The 26,183-nt window shown below is 46.2% G+C and overlaps 1 long non-coding RNA gene across 1 annotated transcript in view; it reads left to right on the plus strand.

Moving 5' to 3' along the window:
• LOC105093786 (uncharacterized) overlaps positions 1–26,183 on the plus strand; it is a 463,250-nt gene that overhangs the window by 212,298 nt on the left and 224,769 nt on the right. The window contains exon 5 of the long non-coding RNA XR_010382533.1: positions 1,112–1,192. This is a non-coding gene — a long non-coding RNA (uncharacterized LOC105093786). The remainder of the gene's footprint in view (positions 1–1,111; positions 1,193–26,183) is intronic.

A 26,183-nucleotide genomic window follows, 5' to 3' on the forward strand; every position in this document is an offset into this window, starting at 1 on the left:
GAGTTGGGAAGCATTTCAAAGCTATTAAGCTGGTAGAGTCAGAGGTGATGGAACTTTAAATTATTAGCTGGGAGGAGGGGAGAGGATAAGGGGGTCAAGTACAAGTGCACACTTGTGATTGACTTTCATGGAGCAATTTCACAGAAAGCCAGACTGCAGAGCGAGTGGAAGGTGAAGGGGCAGAGTGATGGGTGTAGACAGCTCTTTGAAGAAGCTTGTCTGTGTAAGGGGCCTGGCAGGAGAGAGGGGGTCGAGGGAGATTTTCTTTTCTTTTGAAGGTATGGGAAACCTGGGCATATTTATATGCTGAGGGGAAGGGGTCTTTGGAGAGGGGACACCTGGAAGCATGGAATACGAAAGAGATAACCGATGCGCAGGACTCCTGTGTGATGCGTGGGACAGAGAAAGGCGGAAGCAGACACATCCTCCTCCGAGGAGGGGGACGTGGTATGCAGAGATGTGGGGGCTTCTCAATTGTGGGCAGTGAAACCAAACATGGACGTAGTTTATCCCTAATCCCTCTATTACCACATTGAAGTGGGAAACCAGGTGCCCTGCTGTGGGGCTGGAGGCTTGAGGACAATGGAGCAGGTCTACTTAGAGTGATGGAGGGGATCGGCCTGGGAACGCAGCTGGGATGGGGCCTGGGATAGGGTGTGGCTGAGTCATGACCTCCAGCGTGAAGAGAGGCCCAGTGGGGCAGCACTGGGGCAGATGGTGGGTTTGACCCATGGTTGGGTTCTTCTGGGAAGTATGGCAGAGACACTTTGGAGCAAGGACCCAGAGAATGGTTGAAGTGGTGGGTGGTTGCAGTGGGATGAAGAGGAGGGTTCGGCAGGGAGGCGATGTGCTCAAGGTGAACTACTCAAGGGAGTGGACATTGTGAAAAGGTCAGACAAAATATGGCAGGTGACTAAGGGAGCTGAGAAGAAGTAGGCTGCGGTCAGATGTTAGAGTTTAAGATTTCAGAGCCAGAAGCTTTCTGAGTGATCTTAAGATCCAGGGTATGAAGCTGATGTGGAGGTAAAAATGGTCCCTAATGTGTTAAGCACAGCATAAATGCTTTGGATGGAGTTTCTTATTAAATCTCGTAACAATCCCTGTTTTACAGATGAGACAGTGAGGCACAGAGAGAAGCAGCAGCTTGATGGAGGAGCCATGACTCGTCGTTGTTGGAGGCTGGGATGTCAAGGTAGGTGGTCTTTTCCACTCTCCACCACTACTCATAACACCCTGATGGCAGTTGGCTGAGTCAACTCTGGGGATGTTAATGTCGCTGGGGACAATGGCTGGTTGGGGTGGAGAGGAAGGTGATAAAACCGGGACCGAGTCTTCTGTGAAATGTTGACCTGTACCAGCATGATAGCTGGAGCATCACTCTACCCCCATCAGCTCCACCACCGTCCATGCTGGCCAAGTCGGCTCTGGGCTTCAAAGGGCTGATGAGCTTCCTGCTGGACATGGTACGCACCCTCGTGCTGAGCTTCCTGATGCACTGGCTCTGTGTCTGGTAACTGGAGGACAGCCTGGTGCAGGGTGCAGGGTGCAGGTCACAGCCATCATTGGGGAGAAGTGGGGCACAGGAGGAAGCAGCCTTCAAATGGTGCTGCTGCTGTTCCAGGAGGGAGCATCTCCTGCAGTAAAAGCACGGCTGAGCAGGGTGTGTGTTGAACTGGGAGAGGAGGTGGCTTCTGTGCTCCCTAACACACCCCTTCATCAGGCCAAGATGTAGACTCTCCCTGGGGCCATGTTTTCCAAGAGGTGTCAGTGCCCCAGATGCATTTCAAATTGTGTGGTCGCCCTCTTTGGAATAATCCTCCTGATGCCATCTGAATCCAAGTGAGTGATACTGAGAATACTTTGGCTGTTCATCAGGTTTGTCCAGTTATCTCAATTGGTTCTTTTCCCCCCTCATTCTAGTTGAAATCCTTTTCCCTCTCTGTTTATCCCATCATTAAGAGCATAGCATGGCGTGGTAGAAATACCTGTATTCACTTGTTTACTCAGCAGTGATTTTTTTAGATCTTTGAACAAATACTGGAATGTGGGTTTTGCAGAGTGGTGGGCTTGGGTTTAATCCTAGTTGTGTGCTCTCCACGTGGGCAGGGGCCACATCCTGACCTACTCTGGATGTCACAAATGGGCCGTTTTTAATCTGTAAATGATAGGGGTGCTCTGTGACCATGGGGGAACTGATGACACTCTTGGAGCCTCAGTTTCTATTTCTGTGCAGTGGGGTCTTGTCACAACTTGGCACAGTATTTAGGAGAAAGCAATGACAAAATATTGTTAAGAGCCCGGCACAGTGCCTGGCATGTGGCTGCATCCAAACCTGTCGATTCCTCCTCCCTCGGGTCCCATATGTTTTTTTAACTGACAGGGAAATGCATTTCTCCAGATGAACAGGTGGGCTGGTTGCATAGCAGTGACTAGGAGGGCTGCATTTTTTTGTATCTAAGTGGTGGGCACCATGTTCATGCTGTTGGCAAAGATCACTGGGGCCATGGGGGCCTGAGTCCAGTTAACCCTGCTGAATGATGACATTTTGATTGGAACAGAAAGGGAGTTTGAAAGAGCTCATTTCTGAGCTCTCCACTTTGGTTCCTAGCAGCAAAGCCCCGGCCTCCCTCCTGCCCCCAGTTCTGCGGGTTTGGAGGGAGCCTAGTCAGGAGACGGACATGGTGGGATCTGCTTGGCCCGCGTTTGCACAATCATCCTGGATGCTGGGATTGAACCAGGTGTGAAACAATCCATGACATCTCACCGTTTAGGGAGCTGCAGTTGCATTCTTCACACCAGATCCATCTTCCAGATGATCCAGGTCTCTTGTCTGCAGGCCACTTCTGTTTCAGCATTTCTGGACCTGAAATAAGGTCCCCAGGCCCGAGGGGTTCCATCCTGACCTTGGCTTCGTGGGATGTCAGTGTTCCGTCTTGGATGGTATCTCATCTGGCTGCTCATGTCGTGGTTCTTCTCGCACTTGGCAGGCCGTTTGTTCTGGGGACGGAGCCAAGGGGCTTGAGAGATGCCTCCAGTGTGGAGGCTGGGTTTTAAGCTCTCTAAGCCTCCACTAGGCCGACTCCATACATCAATGTACATGTTAGCTTGTGAAGACTAGACTTACCATCAATGTACATGTTAGCTTGTGAAGTCCAGCCCCATAGTGCATGTGAAAACACCATGAAAAATGCAAAGAGCTCTGCAGGTATCACCACTTTATTTATGATTATCCTTCAGTTTCTAGACCAACACCCACCTTTTGAGGAAAGGCTACAGGAATATCCCAGGTTATTTGCTAAAATATCATTAATCTGTCAGGCAGCTAATAGAGGAGTGAAAATCGCTTCGTATTTATGTGCTCATTATTTACCTTTCAAAGCAGTGTTTGGTGGGTCTGATCAGATGCGCTGTGGAGGATAGGGACGTTTTGAGAATCTCTTTTCCGGGCTTTTTTTCTTTTCTTTCCAGTTTCATTTTATAAAGTCAATACATCATCCTTAAAGACTTTAATGGAGATTAAGTGAATGAAGTTCACAATATTGTCAATGTTAATTAAAAAAACGACGTTAGGTCTGTCAGACTCAAAGCACTGGGAATGACAGGAAAAGTCAATGGTGGGGCTTCAGAACTGAAACTGCTTGTTGCCCGAGTTTCCCCTTCTCCTCTCTCTCTGCCCCTCCCATAGCAGCATTCTCGGCCTGCGCCCTCTGTCCTCACTGCGCCCTCCTCCCGTCAAGAATCTGTCATGGCTCCCTGCTGCCCAGTGGGACCCATCTGGATTGTGCTCTCTCTGGGACATTTTCCCCAGCTTTCTCCTACTCATGTTCTGTGTTCCAGTGTTTCTTTATTGCATTCTTCTCAAGACTTACCATCAATGTACATGTTAGTTTCTGTAAGACTAGCACCCTGGGGTGCCCCTCTGGCATTGTGACGTTCCATGCCATTTCTCCTACAAGAATGACCTGCCTTCTAAATTTTACTCCATGCCAGCCCCGCCATCTGCAGAGATCTGTCCTAGAGAGACCAGAGAGGAGGACCATGCCCCTGAAGATAATCCACCGTACCATCTAACAGCCAGTCAGAAAACTCAGAGTGAGTTGCTTTAGGAGGCGATGAGGTTCTAGTAGCTAACTGCATCCCACAGGTCCCCGTGAGGAGCAGCTGCCCTTCTTAGGAACCTTCCTTGGTCACCACACACGTACCTCATCTACCCTATAGACTGTGACCAAGCAGGAACACATACGACCCTGCATAATCACATAGGTCCTATGTGATGTCTGCGCAGAACAGGCAACATTCACCAAATGCACTAATATTATGGTTTCTCATGGATCTTCAGAGGCCCAGGTCATTGAAATCAGAAAGCCTCCCAAATGTTGGTCACCAAGGCTCTCCGTCTCTGGCATGTCTAGCACAGGACTAGGGTGTGAGGGCAGTGATGAGAGGAGGTCTGATCAGAATGGTGTATAGCTTTCTGCTGCTGAAAAAAGTTACTACAAACTTAGTGACTTCAAACAACACAAATGTACTGTCTTACAGTTCTGTCAGTTAGAAGTCTGACAGTCTCGTGGGGCTGAAGTCAAGGTGTCCACAGGGCTGCCTTCCTCCCCAGAGGCTCTAGGGGAGAATCTTGCTTTTAGAGCTTCTAGAGATGCCTGCATTCCTCGGAGGTCCCTTTGTCCATCTTCAAAGCCAGCAATGTTGCAACTCTCTGACCATTCTCCCATCAGCATCTCTCCCCCTGTGTTTCCTGTCTACCCAACTCTTCTACTTTTAAGGACCTTTGTTCTTACATTGGGCCTGCCTGGATAATCCAGGATAGTATCTTTATTTTAAGGTCAGTGTATTAGCAATCTTAATGCCATCTGCCACCTTAATTCCCCCTTTGCTAGGTAACCTATTTACCTATTCCAGGGATTAGCACATAGATTTTTTTGGAGGAGCCATGATTTAGCCTCTCACAAATAGGGACTAGGACATGTGGTGACTAAATTCACCTTTCCTTTACTCGTAGTGAAAGTATTCAAATATGTAAAGGACATCCACACTGAGGCCTAACCTAGTTAGAAAACACGGGCTCTGATCATGACAGAACCTTTGGCAAATCACTTAGCCCTTCAACCACCAACCACCCACCCAAACCACACACATTTGCTGATGCCTGGGACCTACTAGAGATTCTGAGACAACTGTCTCTCATCGTGGGCTATGAGAGAAAAGGACATAAAGAGACAAGGCCCTGCACTGGAGGCTTCAGAGGGGAGTGGGCACACCATCTGACTCCTGAAGGAGACACAGGTCATACAATGATGGTCACTGGGCAAAGTAAGGAGAGCGTTTCTGGCAGAGGGCATAGCAGGCACAAAGCATCAGGTGTAGACCAGCGCAGAGTGTTCCAGAATCAGCCAGTAGCTCTCTTTTTTGCCATCTTTATCCCTGTGGAGGCCTGCTGGGATCGTGACTTCTAAAATGCCAATTATGTCTGGAAGGCTGTGGCCCAAGGCCATTTTTGCTGGTTGTAAGCAAGGTCTTCCAAATCAGAGGGAGCCCACAGCTCTTCTTAAAATTAAAAATGTTAATGGCTGAAATGAAATCGAGTTTTATTTAGGGAAGGCATGTTTATATAAATCTAAAACAGTGACTCCTGGAGACAAACCAAGAAAACCAGAGTAATCAAGGGAAAGGGAACCTGCTTGCGTGAAGCAGTAGCCTGGTTTCTGCCAATTTCTGAAGCAACCTTCCTGCTAGGCCACTGGCCACAGAATCCACGTGGAGCTATGTCCTTTAGAGATTTAACTTGTTTAAAAGTGAGCAAATAAAATTCAGGGGGAAAAAAGAATTTGTTGTTTGATGTGATTTGACTAGAGATGTTTGGAGAAGAGTTGCAAGTGGAAAATGATAAGAAGTAGATAGGTGTTAAAGGCTGAGCTGTGCTTCCTCAGAGTCCATGTGTCAAAGTCCCGACTCCCAGGGCCTCAGAGTGTGACTGTGTTTGGAGATAAGGTCTTAAAGAGGTAATGAAGATGAGGTCATTAGGGTGTGCCCAAATTCAGTGTGACAGTTGTCCTTATCAAGGAAATTAGGACACAGACATGTGTACAGAGGGAAGACCATGTGAAGACACAGGGAGAAGATGACCTTCTACAAACCAAGAAGAGAGGCCAGTCCTTCTGACACCTTAATCTCAGGGTTCTAGGCTTGCAGAACAATAATAAAACACATTTCTGTTGTTTAATACATCCAATCTGCAGTGCTTTGTGATGGCAGTGCTAGAAAACTAATGTAGTGGGTCATGAAACTCATCGAACGCCATATGTACTAGATACGGTGATGGGTCACTGCGATCTCCTTTCAGGTCTGATGGCCTTATTCCTCCAGCTGCTGGGAATCCTACTGGCAGAAAGCCCTCAGCTCTCAGCTTCTTTCAGGAATTGGCCTTGGATTGAGTTGCCTTGTCCAAGGTCACGCCCCCTTTCTCAGGGTAGTCTGCAGCCAAGACTTGTTGACGTATAGGTATTAAGGCTTGGTCCCTTTGCTGAACTTGGGTCAACACTGAAAGGTCATCTGGCTTCAGAGCTTTCCTTGGAGTTGACTGAGGCCTTTGTTGGGACTGCATCACAGCTTCTCAGCTTCTCTTCAATTGTTCCCCCTTCCCACCCTTCCTTTCCAGGTGGATTGATCCCAAGAATGCTCCCTAATACATTCCTGCATGCTTACTATCGTCTTAGGATCAGTGTATTTAAGAACATGATCTGTGACATCATGATAAAGAAATTGCACATTATCTTGATAGCACTGGGAAGCTATTGGAGCACTATATCTTGATGTGGTATGATTTGTAGTGTGGCTGGTTTGAAGGGTAAATTAAAGAGGATTGGATGGAAGCAGGTAGACCAGTTAGACAAGGTGGAGAGTAGGAAAAAGGGAAGGTGATAGAGGACTGGTTGTAAATGGTTACTCTTACCTAAGGCTTTTCTTGAATCCTCTGCCTGCTGGGAAGCTCAAAACCATTCCAATATAGGACATATATTGTCCTGGCTTGACCGGCATTTACATCTCACCCAGAGCATTGAAGGCGGCTCAGGTCTGGCCTGTTTCCCAAGATGTGAGAGCCAAGGAAGACCACAGGTGAATACTTCATGGGTGAATAATGAGAGCTTGATGCACCAGTACATCCTCAGGGATTTCGAGGAGAATCAGAGGACAAAATCCATACTTTCCCCTCACCCTCTGCAAGTACAAGTGTCTCGTCAGCTTAATCTGATTAGTGCAAGCTCTCACACCCCAGCCCTAACTCCCCATGGCTCTGCCCTCACATCCTGCCATAGCTGAACCCTGAACACTTGCTAATGCAGTTCCCTCTAACTGAGCTGTCTCCCCTCTTGCTCCATGAACTCCATTGACCTCGTTCAACACTCAAGCCTCTTTTCTGCATTTACTGTTTCCGAGGAACCTTTACTCATGGCTCCCTCAGGCTAAGTTAAGGAAACTTTCACTGTATTTTTATAGTCTTTTTTTTTTTTTGGACCATTAGACTGTGAACTTCAGGATGGTAGAAACTATGTCTTCTTAGGGATTTAGGGTGAAAGAGGCATGGCTTTCTTCTTTCCATTCAAATTTTGACCATTAAGGAATATATACACAAAGAACTGATGACTGAGTGGGGATCCCTTTATCTACTTTAATAATGGTTATGCAGCGCTCAGTAACCATCAAACCTAGAGGCTCTAGTAAACTGTGTAGGAGCTTGTGGCTTAGACCTGGGGCCAACTGGTATCTCCTACTTGTTGCCCTATGCGTATTTAAACTTTAGGATCTGCTAACTTGAGCAAACCACAAGGAAAATAGCATGACTTGTAGACTCCAGATCCCTAACCTTGTGAAATAGGCCTGCCTGCATCAAGCAGAGACGTCAATAGAGGAGCAGAGAAGAGGGAGAGAGGGAGAGTGGTGGGCTTGTCCCTTGAGAGGAGTCCTGTCTTGCTGGTTTCACAATAGAGAGGCAGGAAGGAGGAGAAGAACGAATGGTGCCAGAGCCTGGATGGCGAAGGGGAACGAAAGAAGAGTTGTGCCTTTGGGACAGTATCCCTGCTCATTAGGAAAATGTAGCTCATTGTCTAATCCCATTGGTCAATTTAGATTCATTGGGATTAGCTGTTCCTCCTTCCACAAGAAGGAAGGTGTAAGAAGATAGAGGACCAGAGTTGCCTCTCAGGCATTTCCCTACATGGGAAAAGTGGATAGAAACGTGGCCTTTATGAGATGAAGTAGAGACACGGGGGAAAGAGCACACATGACTTTCCATCCAGGCCTCTTAATCTTTGTGTTCACAGAAACCAGTGTAAGCCTGGCCCAAAGTAGGTCTCAATCAGCTAGTGCTCCCTGACGGAATGGGTGAATGGGTAACTAAATGGATAAGGAGTGGCAGTTGCTGATGGATTTGTGGTTATGCACCTTTCCCTGTTTCTTTCAGTTACTAATGAATGTCCTTGGGCCTGTGTAGTATTATAAATGGAACTCATTCTTAACTTTGCAGGCCTGTCACTAAAAGCCCCCTCAGAATCTCTTACAGTCTCACCGTTAGCCGCATCCATCATGAAGGTGTGTTGTTATCTAAAATGAGCTCCTGCTAGGTGGGTGATGGGATGTGGCTGAATGGGGAACTGGGGGCCCGCCCTGCTGCTGTCCCAGGGCTCTTTGTCAGTGTGATGGAGTGAGCTCTGTTTGGGGCCAAGCAGGCTTTGTTATCTGATGAGGATTGACATAGTAGAGACGTTAAATGCAGGGAGCGGATGAAAACTCACGGCAGGTAGGTGCAGAGACCTGGCTCTCTCTGTTTCATCCACTTATGGTAGAATGGAAATGGGAACGGATGCCCTGAGTAAGGACTGAGAAGAGACCGACCAGGAACTGTGGCCCTTTGGAAGCAGATAAGGATTCAGGACGCAACTCTAGTCTCAGAAGAGAACTATAATGGCTGGACAGGGAAACAGAGGCCAGCTCCCCATTGGTAGGAGTTGGCCTGCCTAGACAGGGGTTAGGAGGGGGCTGTTGGAAGGAAGGCAGGATCTCTCCTTGGAATCCGTAGCATGCAGCCAGCTTGTATATTGGTTTCTGTGAGTTAGTGGCTTGAGCATGAAGGTGTGCTGCTTCCCCACGTTGGGGGCGTTAGACTAAACTCTTCACCATGCTGTGGTATGTGCTGCAATGTGCTTCTGAAGTCCCCTTCAGTGAGGACTTACTGTCCCAGCTGCACTCTTATAAACATCCAGCACGCTCAACATGTCAGCATTTGCTTCCCGGGCAGCTCAACCTGTGACTCTCCACTTTGTACAGTGCATTCTAACCTGGTTTGGGAAGAGCCAGGAATAAATTGGGTTGAGCATGGAGGGGCAGGTCTGGGAATGATGGGAGAAGGGGGCCCAGGCTTGCACAAGACTGGCTCTAGAATAAGAGCCCCCAATAGTATTTGTTCAAGGCCTGCTTGATGGTACGAGTGACTTACCCTGGTGATGTTCAAGAGGGATGCTGTAATGTGGGATAGGGTGATGGTGGTTACCCAGAAACAGGTGGCTAATGTCGTCTGGACAGAATGACTGGTTGCACCCTGGGCCCACCCTCAGGAAACAGTCTATCTCAGACATTCAGGTGGTCCACTAGTCAACAGATATTTCTGGAGCTCTTCTTTGATGGAGTTTGGAAAGTTGCACGATGGATTCTTAAAATTGCAAATACAGTATAATTGTCATGGTTATACTCATTTGTGTGGCCTAGAATGTGCAAATATGGGTTTGAGTCAAATCCCTTCTGGAAGAGGAAGGAGGCTAATTGGAGAGAATAATATGAATTCTGTGTGTAAAACCCCTATTCCTCAGATTCATCATAGAAACTGAAAAAATATCTCCTTTTGTCCTGCTCCCATCCCACACAGCCTCTGGGAAGTTACACTCCTCATATGTTAATTTCTTATGAGTAAGTAATTCTTTGAGCACCTCCTATACACTAGGTTCTGTGCTGAGAACTGAAAAAACAGAAAAGAAAAACACAGGCCTATCCCTGAATAGCTCTCAGATTCTTGTAGGCAGGCACAAAAATAACAGAAATAATGGTGGCCTTGGGGTTCTAGTAAATGGTTTATGATTAGAGAACTGAAGAACACCTATGGATGGCTCATCCCCACAGCCCCCACAGAAGTCCAAGTAAGGTGTATGCACACAAGGAAAGGGGGCAAAAGGCCACAGAGTAACAAAATTTGGTTACCTGGGCAGAGAAGACCCAGAAAGCCAGACTGAGTCTGGTTGAGCTCCCTTTCCCCTAACATACTAAGGAGTCACATGAAAGCAATTCTTGGAGTCCACTTTGTCGTAGCATCTCTGTGCCTAAAGGCATGTCTCAGATTTCTCCTCCTCTGCACACAAGGTGCACACAGAAGATTGCAAGCATTTAGTGCTGCTGGAAGTTGAAGACAGAAGAGCATTAAGAGATGAGACTAACCCCTTCTGGGCAGGTTCCAGTCACCAAGGACCACAGTGATATCTGCTGAGTTTCTCATTTGTCCTGAGAACAAGAGTTTTGAACTTGTGTGTTCATCAAAATCACCTGGAGAGCTTTAAAAGCGGTGGCTCCATGATCTAGTGCCTAGACAGTGGCTCTCAGTTGGGTAGAGCAGTGAGAAATAGTTGGCAGGGCCACAGGAGGGTCAGGGCTCTGGGTTCCCCAACTCTTCTGTGCAGACTCAGGAGAATGATGGAGTTTGGATATCACATCCTGGTCGGCCAAGTCCAGTAGCATCAGGTAGACTAAGGTTGCCAGTGATGGAGGTTCCTTGAAGCTATGTAGGAATAAAATCTTTTCGTGAGAGATAGCATCATTTCAGAATCCTTACATTGCCTTGGCCCTAAGGGTATTAGGACAAACTGGGAAAACATTGAAATGTTCAGAAGAATACAGTAATGAGGAATCACTTCCTCTCGAGATCACTGGTCCCATTCTGGGGTCCCTTGGCTGTTACAAAGTCCTTCCCACCCCATGCCTTCAACCCACTCATTCCTATTCCATCCCTAAGTGTTGGTGGGGTGAGCCAAAATCTGTGATGCTTGAAGCCTGTTTTAGCTGAAACTAGTAATCAATGAAATCTACGGTCAATAGGCACAGGACAAAATAAACAGTCACGTGAAGGTGACCAACCCGAATTTAATGAGAATGATTCATCACTTTAAGCAAAGTGTTATTGACCCCAGATATCGGAATTGGATTCTTTAGCAGGGGACGGGGCTGCTTGGGGACAGGAAGCAAGTGGGAAGATATGTGTGGCCTCGATGTGCTAGTTCTGCTGGTGGTCCCACACTTGGAACATGGGCCCCTCAGCAACAAAGCTGCCACTGAGCAACACTTAGAGGTTACGTTCAGGTGGGAAAATGATTCACATAAATACACTTAAATGTCCAAAAGCATGAGTGTTGATTATCCAGTGGAGAAAGTATTAGGAAACTCATTACAAAATATCTTTTTGTCCTTGCATTGGCCTAAGCCTCACAGTTAGCATCCATACCCACATAAGATGCAGATACACCCGTGAAATGAATTTTGAAAATTGAGTCCCTCCGGCTTTCCGGTTCCCATGCCAACTGTGTCCATTTGATGCCACTCGGATCTTGATTGCACGACAAATACTTCTTGTTCTACCACTTCCGTCACTTCCTAAATGATGGGGCTGACACTCTGTGCTTTTTGTGTGTGACAAAAACAAGGCTCTATTGTTTCAGCCACTTTTGTGGGACATTTTGTTACTTGCAGCTGAAAGCATCTGAGCTCTTCCTCCAGAGAGCTCCTGCCTTTGGTGGGGTCTGTCTCTCAGCAATCTTTCCTCTCTTGTTTGTTCAAGGTCTTAGCCTGGAAGCCCACTTAAACTCTTTCTCATCCCACCTCTTCCCGAGCCACCGCCCTTCTTTTTACCCCGCACTTATTGACTCATACACTTCCATCCTTGGCCTCCTAATCCTCCACCCCCTCTGCTCTTTGTAATATGACCCCTGTCCCTCTGTTGGAACCTCTTTTGAAAATCTTTAGAAAGGTCCAAGTTGCCAGACCCATTGGATCCATTTCAGTCCTGCTGATCTCGTGCTGGTCAGTCTCCCTCTTCTCCTTGAAGTCTTTCCTCTGTGACATTCACGAAGGCATCGGGCTGTGCTCGTCTAAGCTCACTCTCCTTCATTCCTCTTTCACTTGCTTAAAAGTCAGTTTCCTCTGAACATCTTTGGTTCTCTTCTTCTCCTTCTCTGCAGTATCTCCTTTGTTGATCTCATCTCTGGGTTTTCAGGAAGACTTCCATGAAGGTGTTTCTCCTATCTCCATCCCAGGTCCTCACCTTTAGAACTGGGGTCTCCAAGCCCAGTGGTCGCCTCAACCTGCATGTCTGGCTGCACCTCCAATGCAGTGGGTCTGAAGCCGAGCTCTTTACATTCTCTGATGAACCTGTAAGGGCCTGCTAGTGGGGCTCTGGCCTGGTCTGGGGGGCTCAGTCTATGGTATGTGTCTCAGTTTTGCTACCAGATTCCGTTACCACGCCAGAGCCCTGCTATGAGGCCCTACCATGTCAGAATGAGGCAGCAGTCAGGCCACCTGGACACAGGGCCCTCTGGGTGCAGAAATAATGCTTTATCTGGGGTCTGACCAAGCCGAGGTGACCTCTGGGACCTTGAGTGGAGTTAAAGTGGAGGAGAGATGGGGAGGGTGGGAGACATGGAGGCCCTGAATCCAGACTTGTTCATTATGTGTATTGCCCCTCTCCTCCTCTCACTAAGATGTCCAGTCTCTGCAGGCAACAGTGTTTGCTTTGCTTCACTGATTGATCTCCAGCACCCAGAACAGTGCTCCATGGGACCAACATTTGTGAAATGAATATATTGAATTGGTTGAATAAATTCTTAGCAGGTTCAAATATAGAAATAAATTCCAGCAACTTGAAGTTCTTCAGTGGTTAATTTCTGTTTAGTTGAGGTTTTCTACTTCAGTCCTCTAGTCCTGGAGCATCACTGAGGCGAGTGTCAGGAATGAAGGGGAGGTTCGAGGCTTCTTGAAAGAGGAAGTTCCTGAATAGCCTCTGGCCAAATAATATTGGAAAGTCCTTAAAATATGCATGTCAAGTGTGAATACTATGCAGCCATTATCAGATTTTGTTTATAAATCTGAGGTTTTTTTGTTTTGTTTTGTTTTTTAGTATCAGGAGAAGGTGAGAAAACCTTACAGCCGATAGAGTGACTGGATCAGGGACTTGAACATATATGTGAGTTGATTGGCACCTTGAAATCACTCCTAACTTGTCTTTCCATGTCCACGTTGCGTTTGCATCTGTATTAGAGAAGATTATGTTAGTGGGAGAAGTGTCAGTCCAGTGACACAGGAGATGCCTCGATGTTGCCTGTCTTTGGTGGGCAGCACTGCTGAGAACACAGGCTGGCAGCTGAAAAGACATTAATTGGACTTCTGGGGTGTCTGTGAATAATGGAGTGCCATCCAGGTCGGCAACAAGCCCCCTTGGGTGTGGGGTTTGTAGGAAGGTTTCCAGGAGTGCTATCCTGTTCTCCCAATCAGGCCCCAGACTCTCCAGGGACCCAGCTTGGTTTGGTGCTTTATAATATTCCCTGAAGGTTTTCCTTTGCTTCTTGACAACACAGAGACTGGCTGAGGCTTCCTGGATCCCCCTCCAAGACGTGTTCTCGATAGGGGTTTCTATGTCACTCTCAGCCCACAGTGACAGGTGACCTGCAGAGTAGTTCTGATCTTCATTTCAGTCCTTCTTCGTGGGGCAGTCGGTACACCTTTTGGGCAGGGTAGTTCTGGAGACTGTCTCTTTTCTGGACTGGACAGGTCCTCGTCTTCATTATTCCAGCCTCTTCCCGTTTCCCGATTCTCTTTTCCCCATGCCTGGTGTCGGAGCATCACTTTCCTGTCTTGGGTAATCCCCAGACTTTCTGTCTGCAATAATACAAGAAAACAAAGCTCTCTCTTTACTGACACTAACTGGATCCAATAAACAATTTCAGGGTTATTAGTAGAGACCCAGAACTGCAGTGTGTACCCATGCATTTCCACGTGCCTCATCAGTGAAAGGGAGGGAAGTGTCTCACCACAGTCTCGCCAGCTTTGAATATTACTATTTTTATTAGTCTTTGCCCAATTAAAAGACAGCCATTACTGGTTCATTTTTATTTCTTTAATTATCCGAGAGATGGAGCAATTTTTCATGTGTTGGTTGGCCATTTGCATTTCTTCAAGATTTATCTTCAACCTCTATGAATGAATGTTTTTGGTTTTCCCCTGGATGAATTCATAAATCAAAGCAGCCAACAGTCAGACGCACATTAGTGTATTTGTGCTACACTGCAAGTACTTGCCAACTTCTTATTCACCATGTGCAGAATTCAGTCTGGACTCAAAACTCATCAGGAGTGTGGAGATGGAATAGCTACTATGATTTCATTCATACATATGTATGTATTCATAGATATGTGTATATATACATGTTAGTCACATGTCTGTGTATATATTTTTATGTATGTATATATGTGTGTCTATATTCAACTTGAAGCGTGTGTCTGATTTTAATGGGGAAGATAAGCTATAACTTTGGTAAGAGTATTCTCAAGTTGAGCCAATATGAGAGCCTGTGAATCAAAAAATACCTTTATAGTTGTGCCATTAATCCCCCCAAACGAGCCTCTGGATTCAGTATAGTAGGGAATGGGCTGGTCTGTAATGGTGGCCCCTGACGCACTTCTGTTGTATGTTGGGAAGCCCTTCTGGTCTCCTTGACCTTGACCAGCCACTTCCAGCGTCAGATGGGAGGGTGGGAGCTAACACTTTGGTGTTTCCGTGATGCACTTGAGTGTGTTCCTTCAAAACCCATAATGCTCTATTTATGCCACTTCCTGGAGAGATGCGTTTCCTCAGCTAAAAAACGAACTTGTGACGAGTGCTCTTTTCTTCGCCGGATGTTTGTGTCTATTTCTGGGGTTTCACGGAGAGCTTGTTCTGGGCAGGGGGGGGGGCTGCAGGCCGAGGGCTCCGTGCACGTGCTCTCTGGGCTTGGGGTGAAGCCAGTGGAAGCTGCAGATTGACGAGGTGCATACTGTGGTGGCAACGCCGCTGTGCTTGACCCCAGAGCCAGAGGCTGCGGGGAGGGAAATGCAAATCTCTTTTATGGTAAAGATGACTTATTCAGTAACCCAAGTTTATTAACGTGCTCACAAAGTTGGTGTTTAATGTTCAAATACACCATTGCTCTCCTTCGTCTCTCCCGCCCTATCTCCTGCTCTCTTGTTCCTATCCTCACCCTTCTGCCCACTTGCTCTCTCTCTCTCCATCCCTCCACCTTCCCTCACGTGTCCTATCTCCTGTTCCCTGATCTGTTCCAGGAAGCCCAGGTCATGGCTGCCACAGACAAAGCTCACGCGCCTCCAGCCTCCATACCCACAGTGGGCCCTGGGAACACATGCATCCATCAGAAGTTCCATTCCTGTCCAGTTACTGAGGTAGCCTTTCCCTCCAACTTGCTCCCTGGACTCTCAGCCTCTGCTTCCTGGGTCCTCACCCTTTGCGCCCCCCCCCCCCAGCTCACTGCAGCGCATGCCGCCCCTCCTCCACCCTAGGATACTGGCATCAGCCTTCCCCCCAGGGACTTCCAGCTCAGGCTGTTCTTCCAGGCCCCAGACCCCTGTCAGTCTCCTCTCTGGCTAGCAGACCTTGCTCTCACACTCTTGTGTCCTGGCTTTGCACGCTCCTAAGTTCAGCTTTTCACTGGTCCAGTTAAGAGATGCTCATACTCTTGGCTCATACTCCAGGTCAGCTGCTCCCTTGGTCTTTCCTATAAGATAAGAACATTAGTGACGATGTGCCTTTAGAAGGAGGAAGGTGATATCCAGGTAGGAAATACTCATTCCGCATACCTTCCTGGATATTTACCACATACTGCTGCTGGGCTAGGGGCGGTTGTCTTCTCTGAACTGGTCAGACTGTGCCTGGAGTTGGGGCTCAGCCCCAAAACTTGCACCCGTGAAGGGGAATCCAGAGTTGAGCAGCCGAGAGGGTGGCCAAGTCATTGCAGACACTTGTAAGCCGGAGTCGATTGCTCTGCGTGGAGGGCCTGTCGTTTCCTGTCGCCGTGTTCCTAAGTGCCGGCGCAGGCCTGGTCTGCTGCACGCTTAGTCAGTGCCTGCTGGGTCGGTAAGGGAACGAGCCGTGTCATGAATACAACGGTTGAAGACTGGGGTTGTCTAGCCAGTAAAAAAGGGAGGCTGAGGGAATCTAAGGGGACCCTTGGAGCACTGTCACATCCGAGCCCTTCTTGGGATTCCAGGGCCTGGTCTGGGGCTGAAGGGTTGCAGCTACAGAGGTGTGGGTTTCAACTCCAGACCCAGAAACCACAGTTGTTTCAGGAGGACATGGGCTGAATCTCAGGAGGACAAACTCCTTGATGCTGGAGATATTCACGTGGATGATACCATGTGACCTCTTAATAGTGACGCTGTGAAAGGGAATTCTGATGAGGCCTGGATGATGCAAGAATTGTTCGTTGGATGCCTGTTGTGTGCAAGGGACGACCTCAAGCTCTGTGAATGCGAAGACGTGAGCCCTTTGTCCTCGAGAAGTTCTCACCGTTCAGTAGAAGGGTATCCGTGACTCCCGCTGTGTATGTGGGTAACCGAGGGCAGGGCAGTGAAGAGCCTTTGTCTGGTGGCATCTGGCATCAAGTGCCGATTGTGGCCCGGCCGTGGGATGAAGACACGAGAGTTGGGGCTTTGGTCCAGTATCAAACCCTTCTCGCCAGACTCCTGATCTAGTGCTCTTCCCACTACAGCAGTTCACAAAGACAAACTCCAGATGCAAGGTCACAAAGACACTCAGAAGCTTAGGGCAGGGAGTAAGCAGGAGGTTAGAAATAGGTGGAGCCTGAGAGGGAAGGAAATAAATGCTTTCTGAGCCTGCCATGGGCCAGACAGGGCTTTACCTATGTGTAAGATTCGGTACAAACAAGATCCCTCAGAGTTAGATGATTTCACTACCATTTGACAAATGATGAGTCTGTGGCTCAGAGAAGTTAAGTGACTTGGATAACATCACACAGGTAATAAAAACTGGGGCTCGGGTGCTTCTTTACCACCATTACCACCACCACTGTTAGAGCCTTAGTGCTACCACCAAGACTATACTACTATTACTACCATTACAACTAGTAGTACTCCTTGCTACTATGATTGCTACTACTGCTATAATCATTAATTTTACTACCATGGGTACTAGTCCTACCATGATTACTAGTACTATGACTACTTGTTGCTCCTCCTCCTCCGTCTACTTATGACAAAGTCTTGAGCTACTGAGTGCGTCTTCTGTGTAAGATCCTAGACTGAGCCCTTTCAAATCTGTTTTATGTAATTTTCACAACAATTCAGCGAGATTTAGGATACAGCCTTTACCCCAAAGCTGATGGTTTGCCCCACGTTGTGGGGTAAACACAGGCATCCCTGATTTATAAGAAGAGGACAGGAGATGGAAATTGGTAAACCAGGAACTAGTTTCCATGGGTTCTAAAACATACTCATGTGTTTACCTTAAGTTTGAGATTAAAAAAAACTCAGTCTATTTTTGCTGGAATTTTTGCTTAGATTGGTCTCTCCAGAATTCAAGTCAGGTAGAGTCTCCATAAAAAAGAAGTAATATGTGTATCAGAAAGAAGAGCAGTGTAGGTTTTGCCTGCTCCTCCCTTGTCAGGTGTCATGTCAGATACTCTGTGTGCTGTCTCTTTCATTCTCATTCTGGGAGGTAGGATCCATCACACCCATTCTACAGATCTGGAAGCTGAGGCAGAGGGAATGCAAGGAGCCTATTCAAGGTGGCATCTCCCGCCTCCGACTTGTTCCTTCTGGCCCCTCCCACTCCAGCGTGGGGCCTCCACAGCAGAATTAAAATGTAAATCAAAGCATAATTGGCTTTGTGTGCACATTTCAGATAAGATTTACTTTTGAAGAATGACTTTGTGTTCTAACCCAGCAGGTCCAGCTCCACGCGGCCCACTTGCACTTAATAACGGCCGGGGAGTGGGGCCATAAATATTGCAAACGATGCAGCTTGAACGAAACGCCCTGTGAACCGTAATAAACCCCCCCGTGATTAATTCCAGAACGCGCTCTGTTCATATTAGACCTGCAGTGGCTTCCCTGATGAGATCAATACAGCGTGGCGGAGTGATCCTAATAGAAGTGTTATTATCTTTTAATCTTCGGGAAATCGCCAACTTCTCGAATCCGTCACCAGGCCGCCTGCTTTATTTTCTTGGTGCAACCTTGAAGGCAGTTGTTTTCCCTGAAATGAAGATACATTAGAGTCTCTTCAAGGATTTATCCATAATAGGACCTGGTCCTTCTTTGCAGGCCTCACGGCTAAAAGGCACATTTGTATGCGGCGAGGCAGAACTGGTCACTGTGACCTTTGCTGTCAGCTGCTATTTTCCCAGCAGACAAATGCCTCTGGCGAGTGAGTGTTAAAGACAGATATTCACGGGAGGGAGACGGAGAAGCAAGAGGGGATGAGAAATAACATCACCAACAAATACCCGAGGAGAAGCGAGGAAGCCAGGCGCACCCCTGGTCAGCCCCGGGCGGCAGAAATGGTCCTCATGGCCGGGTCGGCCTCCGCTGCCTCTCCCGCCCCTTCTGCAGGTCTTCGGGAACCCGAGCGTAGTGGAACTGGCAGTGCGCCCCGGTGGAAGATGAAATGTCACTGCCCTGCGGTGAGTGTCCAGGCGCAAGAAGGAAGGCAGACGAGGATCCTCCGCCTCGTGCCTGTGCGGATGCTGGACATTCGGGCCCGCAGGAGGAAGGGGAGGCTGCGGATGGGGATTGACGTCATCGTGGTGACACCTCCCTGGGAGGTGATGGCCCATGAGCCGCCCCTTTTGGATGTGAAAATGAGCCAATTCCTCAGTGATGATGCTGGGAAGTCTGTGAAGGGTCCTAGCGCGGGTCCCAGTGCCACTCCCGCGTGTGTCCTGAGTTCTGATGGAGGTGCTGCACTGGGCCCGGCAGACAGCCACAGAGGAGGACGGCAGAGCTGGTGGCAACGAGAAGGGTACCTCAGTGTCTTTCTTCTTCCTCCTCTGCTTAAAGGAGCGCACACATCCCTGAAAGGCAGCCTCCTTGGGAGACGCCTTGGCCACCATCCGTTCCCACTCTTACCTCATGTAGAAAGAGAAACCGAGGCCACAGTAGGAAATGACCAAGCAGGAGGGCTCACAGCAGGGTATCTAGGGGCCCTGCCTCCTGGGCTTCTGCGGCACTGGGGGCGGGAGGGGGCTCTGTTTACCTCAGCCAGTTCCGTGCTGTCACTCAGGGACCCAGGCTCCCCCTGTCTGCGGGCTCTGCCATTCAGGGGTTCTTCTGAGTCCTGCATTTTATCACCGGTGTCCAGCCAGCAAAGTGAAGGTGGGGATAGAAGGTCTTACGGGGAAATATGAAGACGAAGGAGTATGTATGAGTCCTGTATACCTTTAGTCCAGTTCCATTGGCCAGAACTCAGTCATGTGGCCCCGCTTGAAAGTCAGGTGCTGGAAAGTGTCAGCCACCAAAAGGAGGGGGTGTAGAACTGGCGAGCAACTAACCTACCGCGGCTGCAGCATTCTCATCTGTAAAACAGGTCTCCCAGCTACCCCCTTACTGGGTCACTGCAGGGACTCTGCGGAAATGAAGGGAATGAAAGCCTCTGACACGTAGGTGCTACATTAATGTTAATCCTACCCCCTTAATTTTGCCAGCCCCTCCTCTCACGGACTGGAGGCTTGAGCCCACGTCAGAGTTTCCCCTCCAACGCTGTGGGGCTGGATTCCCAGTGGCTGGTCTCTGCCCTTTGGTGGGATTAGAAACCAGGCACCTTCCACATTCTGATGTGACACTGAGGATGGCCTTGCCTTATGTGCCCAGCTCGCTGGAGGCTGTTGGTGAGACTTTGCACCAGTCCACTGGCTCTCCCCTCAAGCCCCTGCCTTCTTCCCTTTACTATGCCCACTGTCCTGAGATGGTCTGTGACCTGAGCCCAGCACAGAATACACAGCTCCCTAGATGCAGCTTTGCCACACCTGGTGTGTTCCAGGAGTCACATGGAGCTGCCTAGTGTCCCATGGGGTTGGGGTTACCTTTTGGCTCCTTCACTTATGACCCTGTGCCCTTAGGCAAGTGGCTTTGCCTCTTTGAGCCTCACTTGGGTTCTAATAATCCCTTAAAAGGAACAACAACATACAGACTGTTAGGAGGAGAAAACAAACACGGTTGAGCCCAGAGCCCCACAGAGCAGTGTGGAGGGAAGGTTTGTCTCAGAAGTGGCAGTAAATGCTGATGCCACCCATGCTGACATCCCTCATTTTCTCCAACTTGGAGGTCAGGGTGCTCTGTGAGGGGGATCGTAGCCACAGAATAGATAAGATGGGGTTGGGGACCAATACCCATAGTCCACTGCTCTCCATGGTTGCTCTGGAGGATATAAGGCCCAGCACCTCCCTGTGCCCCCCTCCCCTGGAGCGCAGCTCACTCACTCCTTTGCCGCTGGTCCAGACTTAAGGGACGCCATAGCAGGACTGAGGAAATCTGTTTTCTTGGCTGAGCACAGAACTGAGGGGAGCTTTTAGGTTTGCAGGCTGTTACTTCCCCAAACCTACCCTCTGCCCCCTGCTGAGCTTTTAGCACCAGGCAGATGGGCTCGGAGTAAACTCATCAGAGATAAAGGCAAACAGGATAGGTGAGAGCAGCGGTGGGGTGGAGTAGGGGGAATGTAGGTTCTTGCCTTGTGATCTAGCTCCTTTCTGTTGTACCTCGGGCCATCTGTTCTTCCTTTACTGAGGTACTCAGACTTCTATGGCATCTTGAGTCTAGGATGGCATTCTCAAAGGGGGCCGGAGCTGTGCTGATGGGGGATTCCAGCATGGTTCCCGTTTCCTGCCGTTTAAGTACTTGCCTACCTCTGTGCCTTGGCTCTGCTCTTCACCACGCCAGTCATGCCCTGTTCATCTCTCCTCATTTTACCTTTTTCAAGGTCCTACAGAAATAGCACACTTCTCAGGAATCCTCTGATGGTCCCTGAGTCAGAGGAGACTGCTTCTTTCTCCAAACACACACACATCTTCCTCTGTCTACCTTGTGGTAGTTCTTACGTTTTCTGGTAGCTATGTTGGGGCACCACTTCTCCCTTTAGCTAACCAGAGTAATAATTATAATATTAATAACAGCCAACTTTTTACTAAACTCTAGGTGCCAGGAAATTTACTGGCATTATCACAGTTAACCCTCATAATGACCCTTTGGAGGAGGCACCTTCAGAATCCCAAGGTACTGATGAGAAAACTGAGCTGTGCAGAGGTTATAGAACTTATTGAAGTTCCTTCAGTCAGTGAATAGTGGTTCCAGATTTACTTGAAACTCTTATGACTCCCAAGTCCATATTCTTGACCACTGTAATTTGTCATCAGTTCGACTATAAAGTTAAAGATGTAGATAACTGATTTGGCCACAGCATCTCACAGGCAGAGCACACAGAAGGGAGGATGGGCTTGGAAGTGAAAAAAACAAAACAAAACAATTGGATCACCCTCTTTGCTTGCAGATCTTGGCCAATCTACTTGAACTCTTTGGTTCTCTTTTTTTCTTCTTTAAAATGTAGATGATTGTATGCACCATAGAGTTGGTTGTGATGAGATCAGGCATGTGTCCCATAGGTAACAGTATTTGGCTAATGCTTATCAAATACTTGCCCTGAGCCACATGCTTTTCTGTATGATTCATATGGATTAACTCATTTAACTCCTTATAAAAATGCAGTGACTAGAGAAGCTATAGTAATACCAGATAATATCAGACTAAAACAAAAAATGTTCCTTGAGTTAAAGAGGGTCATCTTACAGTGATGGAAAGACTAATCCATCAGAAAGTCACAAGTATAAACATGTATGCACAACAGAGCCCCCAAATATGTGAAGCAAAGGCTGATAGAATTAAGAAATAGACTATTCAAAAATAAAATCTAGAGATGTTAATATCCCACTAAGAAAAAAATAGAAAAGACTCTAATCACTAAAATCAGAAATGAAAGAGGGGATATTAATACTGACCTTACAGAAATTAAAAAAAAAATCAAGTATAAGAGAATACTATCAAAAATTATATGCCAACAAACCAGGAAATAAAAGATTTGAATAGCACTATATAAAATTTAAACCTCACAGGCATTTATGGAACACTCCACCCAACAACAGAATACATGCTTCTCAAGTGCATGTGGATCTACAAAATATACCATATTCTAAACCACAAAAACAAGCTTCAATAAATGTAAAAATGGTTGAAATCATATAAGGTATGGCATTTGGCCACAGTGGAATGAAATTATAAGTTAACAACAGCAAGCAATTTGGGAAATTCACAAATATGTGGAAATTAAACAACGTGCTACTAAATAACCTGTAGATCACAGAAGAAATCACAAGAAAAATTAGAAAATACTTGGAAATGAATGAAAATGAACACAAAGCATATCAAAACTATGTGATGCAGCTCTTCTAAGTGTGTTAAAGTGGAAGGTTAGGTTGAGAACCTAATTTTTTAGAATAGCAAGCAAACCTTAAGCAAGCAGAATGAAGAAAATTAAAAGGACCAGAATGGAAATTAATTCACTCAAGAACAAAAAAGCAGCAGAGAAACCAAGTGTGTTTCCAAAAGGACCCACAAAACTGACAAATCTTTATCGCTAACTAAGAAAAAAATAGAGAAGATTCAAAATATTAGAATAAAAAACAAATTAGGGAACATTATTACTGACCTTACAGAAATAGAAAAACAAAGTATAAGGGAATTCTAGGAACAACTGTATGCCAATAAGTTAGATAACTCAGATTAGATGGACAAATTCCTATAAAGATACAAACTACTGAAACTGACTCAAGAAGAAATAGAAAGGTTTGAATAGACCATTAACAAGTAGAGATTAAATTAGTTATCAAACTTTCCCACAAAGAAAAGCCCAGGATTAGATGGTTTCACTGTTAATCCTACCAGACATTTAAAGAACAGTTAATAAAAATTATTCACAAACGTTTTTCAAAAATGAGAAAAAGGCACACTTCCTGACTCATTTTATGAAGCCAGAACTACCCAGATACTGAAACCCAGCAAAGATATTATAATGGAATTAACAGACTAATATCTTTTATAAATACAGATGCAAAAATCTTTAGCAAAATAGTATCAAGTCAAATCCAACAATATATAGAAAGAATTATACACCATGATCAAGTTGGATTTATCTGAGGGGTGCAAGATTGGTTTAACACCCCAAATCAATGAAATAAAGGACAAACCCCACATGATCTTATCAAATGATGAGGAAAAACAATTGAGAAAATTCAACACGCCTTTGTGATACTAGGAATAGAGAGTAACTTCCTTAACCTGTGAAAGGGAACCTATGAAAACCCCACAGCTAACATCGTACCTGATGGTGAAAGACTGAATGCTTTCCGCCTAAGAGCAGGAACAAGACGGGTGTCCACTCCCACTGCTTCTGTACAACACTGTGCTTAGACAACAGATTCCATTTAAAATAATATCAAAAAGAATAAAATAGGAATAAATTTAACAAAAGAGATGTGAAACGTGTACTCTGAAAACCAGAAGACATTATGGAAAGAAATTATAGACCTAAAAAAATGAAAAGATATCCTGTGTTCAAAGATCAGAAGACTTAACATTTTTAAGATGGCAATACTACCCAAAGAAATCTACAGATTCAGTGCAATTCCTATCAAAATCCCAGCTGACCTCTCCACAGAAAGTGACAAATTAATCCTAAAATTCATATGGAAATTCAAGGGAGCCAGAGTAGCCAAAGGGATCTTGAAAAATAACCAAGTTGGAGGACTTGCCATTCCCAAGTTTGAATCTTACCTCGAAGCAACGTTATCAGGACAGTAAGGCGCTGGCATAAGAATGCACGTACGGATCAATGGAGTGGAATTGAAAGTCCAGAATAAACTCTCACATTTATGGTCACTTGGTTTTTAAAAAGGATTCCAAGACCATTCAGTGGGGAAAGAATAGTCTTTTCAACAAATGGGTCAGGGTAAACTGGATATCCACATATGAAAGAATGAAGTTGGGAGTCTTACTTCACACCATATACACAAATTAACTCGAATAGATTAAGTATCTAAATCTAAAGAACTAAAACTAAAATTATTTGAAGAAAACATAGGAACATAGGTGTAAGTCTTCTTGACCTTGGATTAGACACAATGGCATCTTAGATATGATGTGCAAAACACAAGCAACAAAAGAAAAAAATATAAACCAGACATCATCGAAATAAAAAAGGGCTTATATCTAGAATAAAGAACTATTGCAACTCAGTAATAAGATAAATGATTGGGTTAAAAATGAGCAAAGAATCTGCATAGACATTTCTCCAAATAAGATATATAAATGGCCAATAAGTACATGGAAAAAAGGCTGAGTATCCACCAACTGATGAATGGATAAATAAAATGCAGTCTATTCATGTAATGGAATATATTCAGTAATAAAAATGAATGAAGTACTGATGCATTTTACAACATGATGATAGAAGCCAGTCATAGAGGACAAAATATTGCAAGACGCCACTGAAATGTCCAGAATATGCAAATCTACAGAGAAGAAAGTAGATTAATGATTGCCTCTGGCTTGGGGGTTAGGGGGAGGGATTCGGGGAAGTGATGGCTAAGGGGTATGGGGTTTCTTTCTGGGGAAATGAAAATATTCTAAAGTTGACTGTGGTGATGAATGTACAATTCTCTGAATATGTTGAAAGCCACTGAACAATCCATTTTAAATGGATGAAATGTGAATTCTATCTCAAAAAAGCTATTAAAAAAAACCTAGAGTAGGTATTATTAATCTGCCCAGTTTACAGGGGAGTAAAACTAAGGTGCAGAGAAATTGAGAAACATACCCATGAGCACACAGCACTGGTAAGTAGTGGGGCCAGGATCTGTGCCATATTGGGCATTACTGCCCCAAGAAGCAGCAGCTCTCATTGCTGTAGATTCATTTAAGAAATATTTACTGGGCACCTACTCCATAAAAGCACGTTCAGACTTCACCTCTGAGATTTTGATTCAATAAAGTGGGCTTGGCATTCAGGTATCTATATATCTATATATCTATATAATGTATATTTTAGATATCCACCTGTATATCCACTTGGTAAATGATTCTCCAGCTTAGCTAGTATGGAGGACCCTGCTTGTGACAGACATTTACTAAGTATGTGTTTGTTAAATTAAAAAGGTGAACAGTGCACATTTGAAGTTTCTACTGGGATGTGTGGCGAGTCTTCAAGATGATGTCTTGAGCAGGAACCACTCTGGGCAGCAAATCTTGAGTCTTCATGGGCAGGCTGAAGTTGTGTGCAGTGGTGGTGAAGGTTTGCTCATAAGCCATGAGTGAGGAAACCACATATCTAAGCCTAACGCTTTTGATCAATGGGTGTTTGACTTTAGAAAGCCACACCTGGACAGAAGTGCCATGAGAGGTACTGATGAAGGTGTTCTAGTGGCAGCTGAATTGTTTACAAGAGTCAACCTTAGCCTAACACCCAGCATGAGTCAGAGATTGATCGCACCTTGGTGTGATGCCATACAAAGTACTCCTTCATGTACCCGAGACCCTGGGATCCTTACTGAGAGAAAACAGTATCTAAAGTGGGACTTGCAGTACCTAACATCTGTGATGCTATTAAATGACTCCTGTAAAACGCAGATCCAGAGCTTCTCCAGGTTCCTCGATTCAGTGAGTGGTGCATATTAACGGAGGAAGAATGGGATGGGATGAGGAACACCGGCTCTGGAGTGAGAAGCGCCAGATCCAGATTTTGTCTGAAGCATTTAAGCAGTGTGACTGTTGGCAAGTTGTTTAATCCTGAGCTTCAGCCATCCTGGCAGGTGAGAGGTAGTAAGAATATCTGTCAATTATTTTTAGGATTAAATGAGATAACTCACAGTAAGTCCCCAAGCTTGGTAGGTCTGGTGTTTGAAATGTGAGCCATTGCCATGAGCATGATGATGAAGCCTTATGTCGTTGACACTGATGCTGGTCAGCGTCCATCAT

The sequence above is a fragment of the Camelus dromedarius genome, chromosome 9 (genome assembly GCF_036321535.1).
Source record: "Camelus dromedarius isolate mCamDro1 chromosome 9, mCamDro1.pat, whole genome shotgun sequence".
In the NCBI taxonomy this organism is placed as follows: Eukaryota; Metazoa; Chordata; class Mammalia; order Artiodactyla; family Camelidae; genus Camelus; species Camelus dromedarius.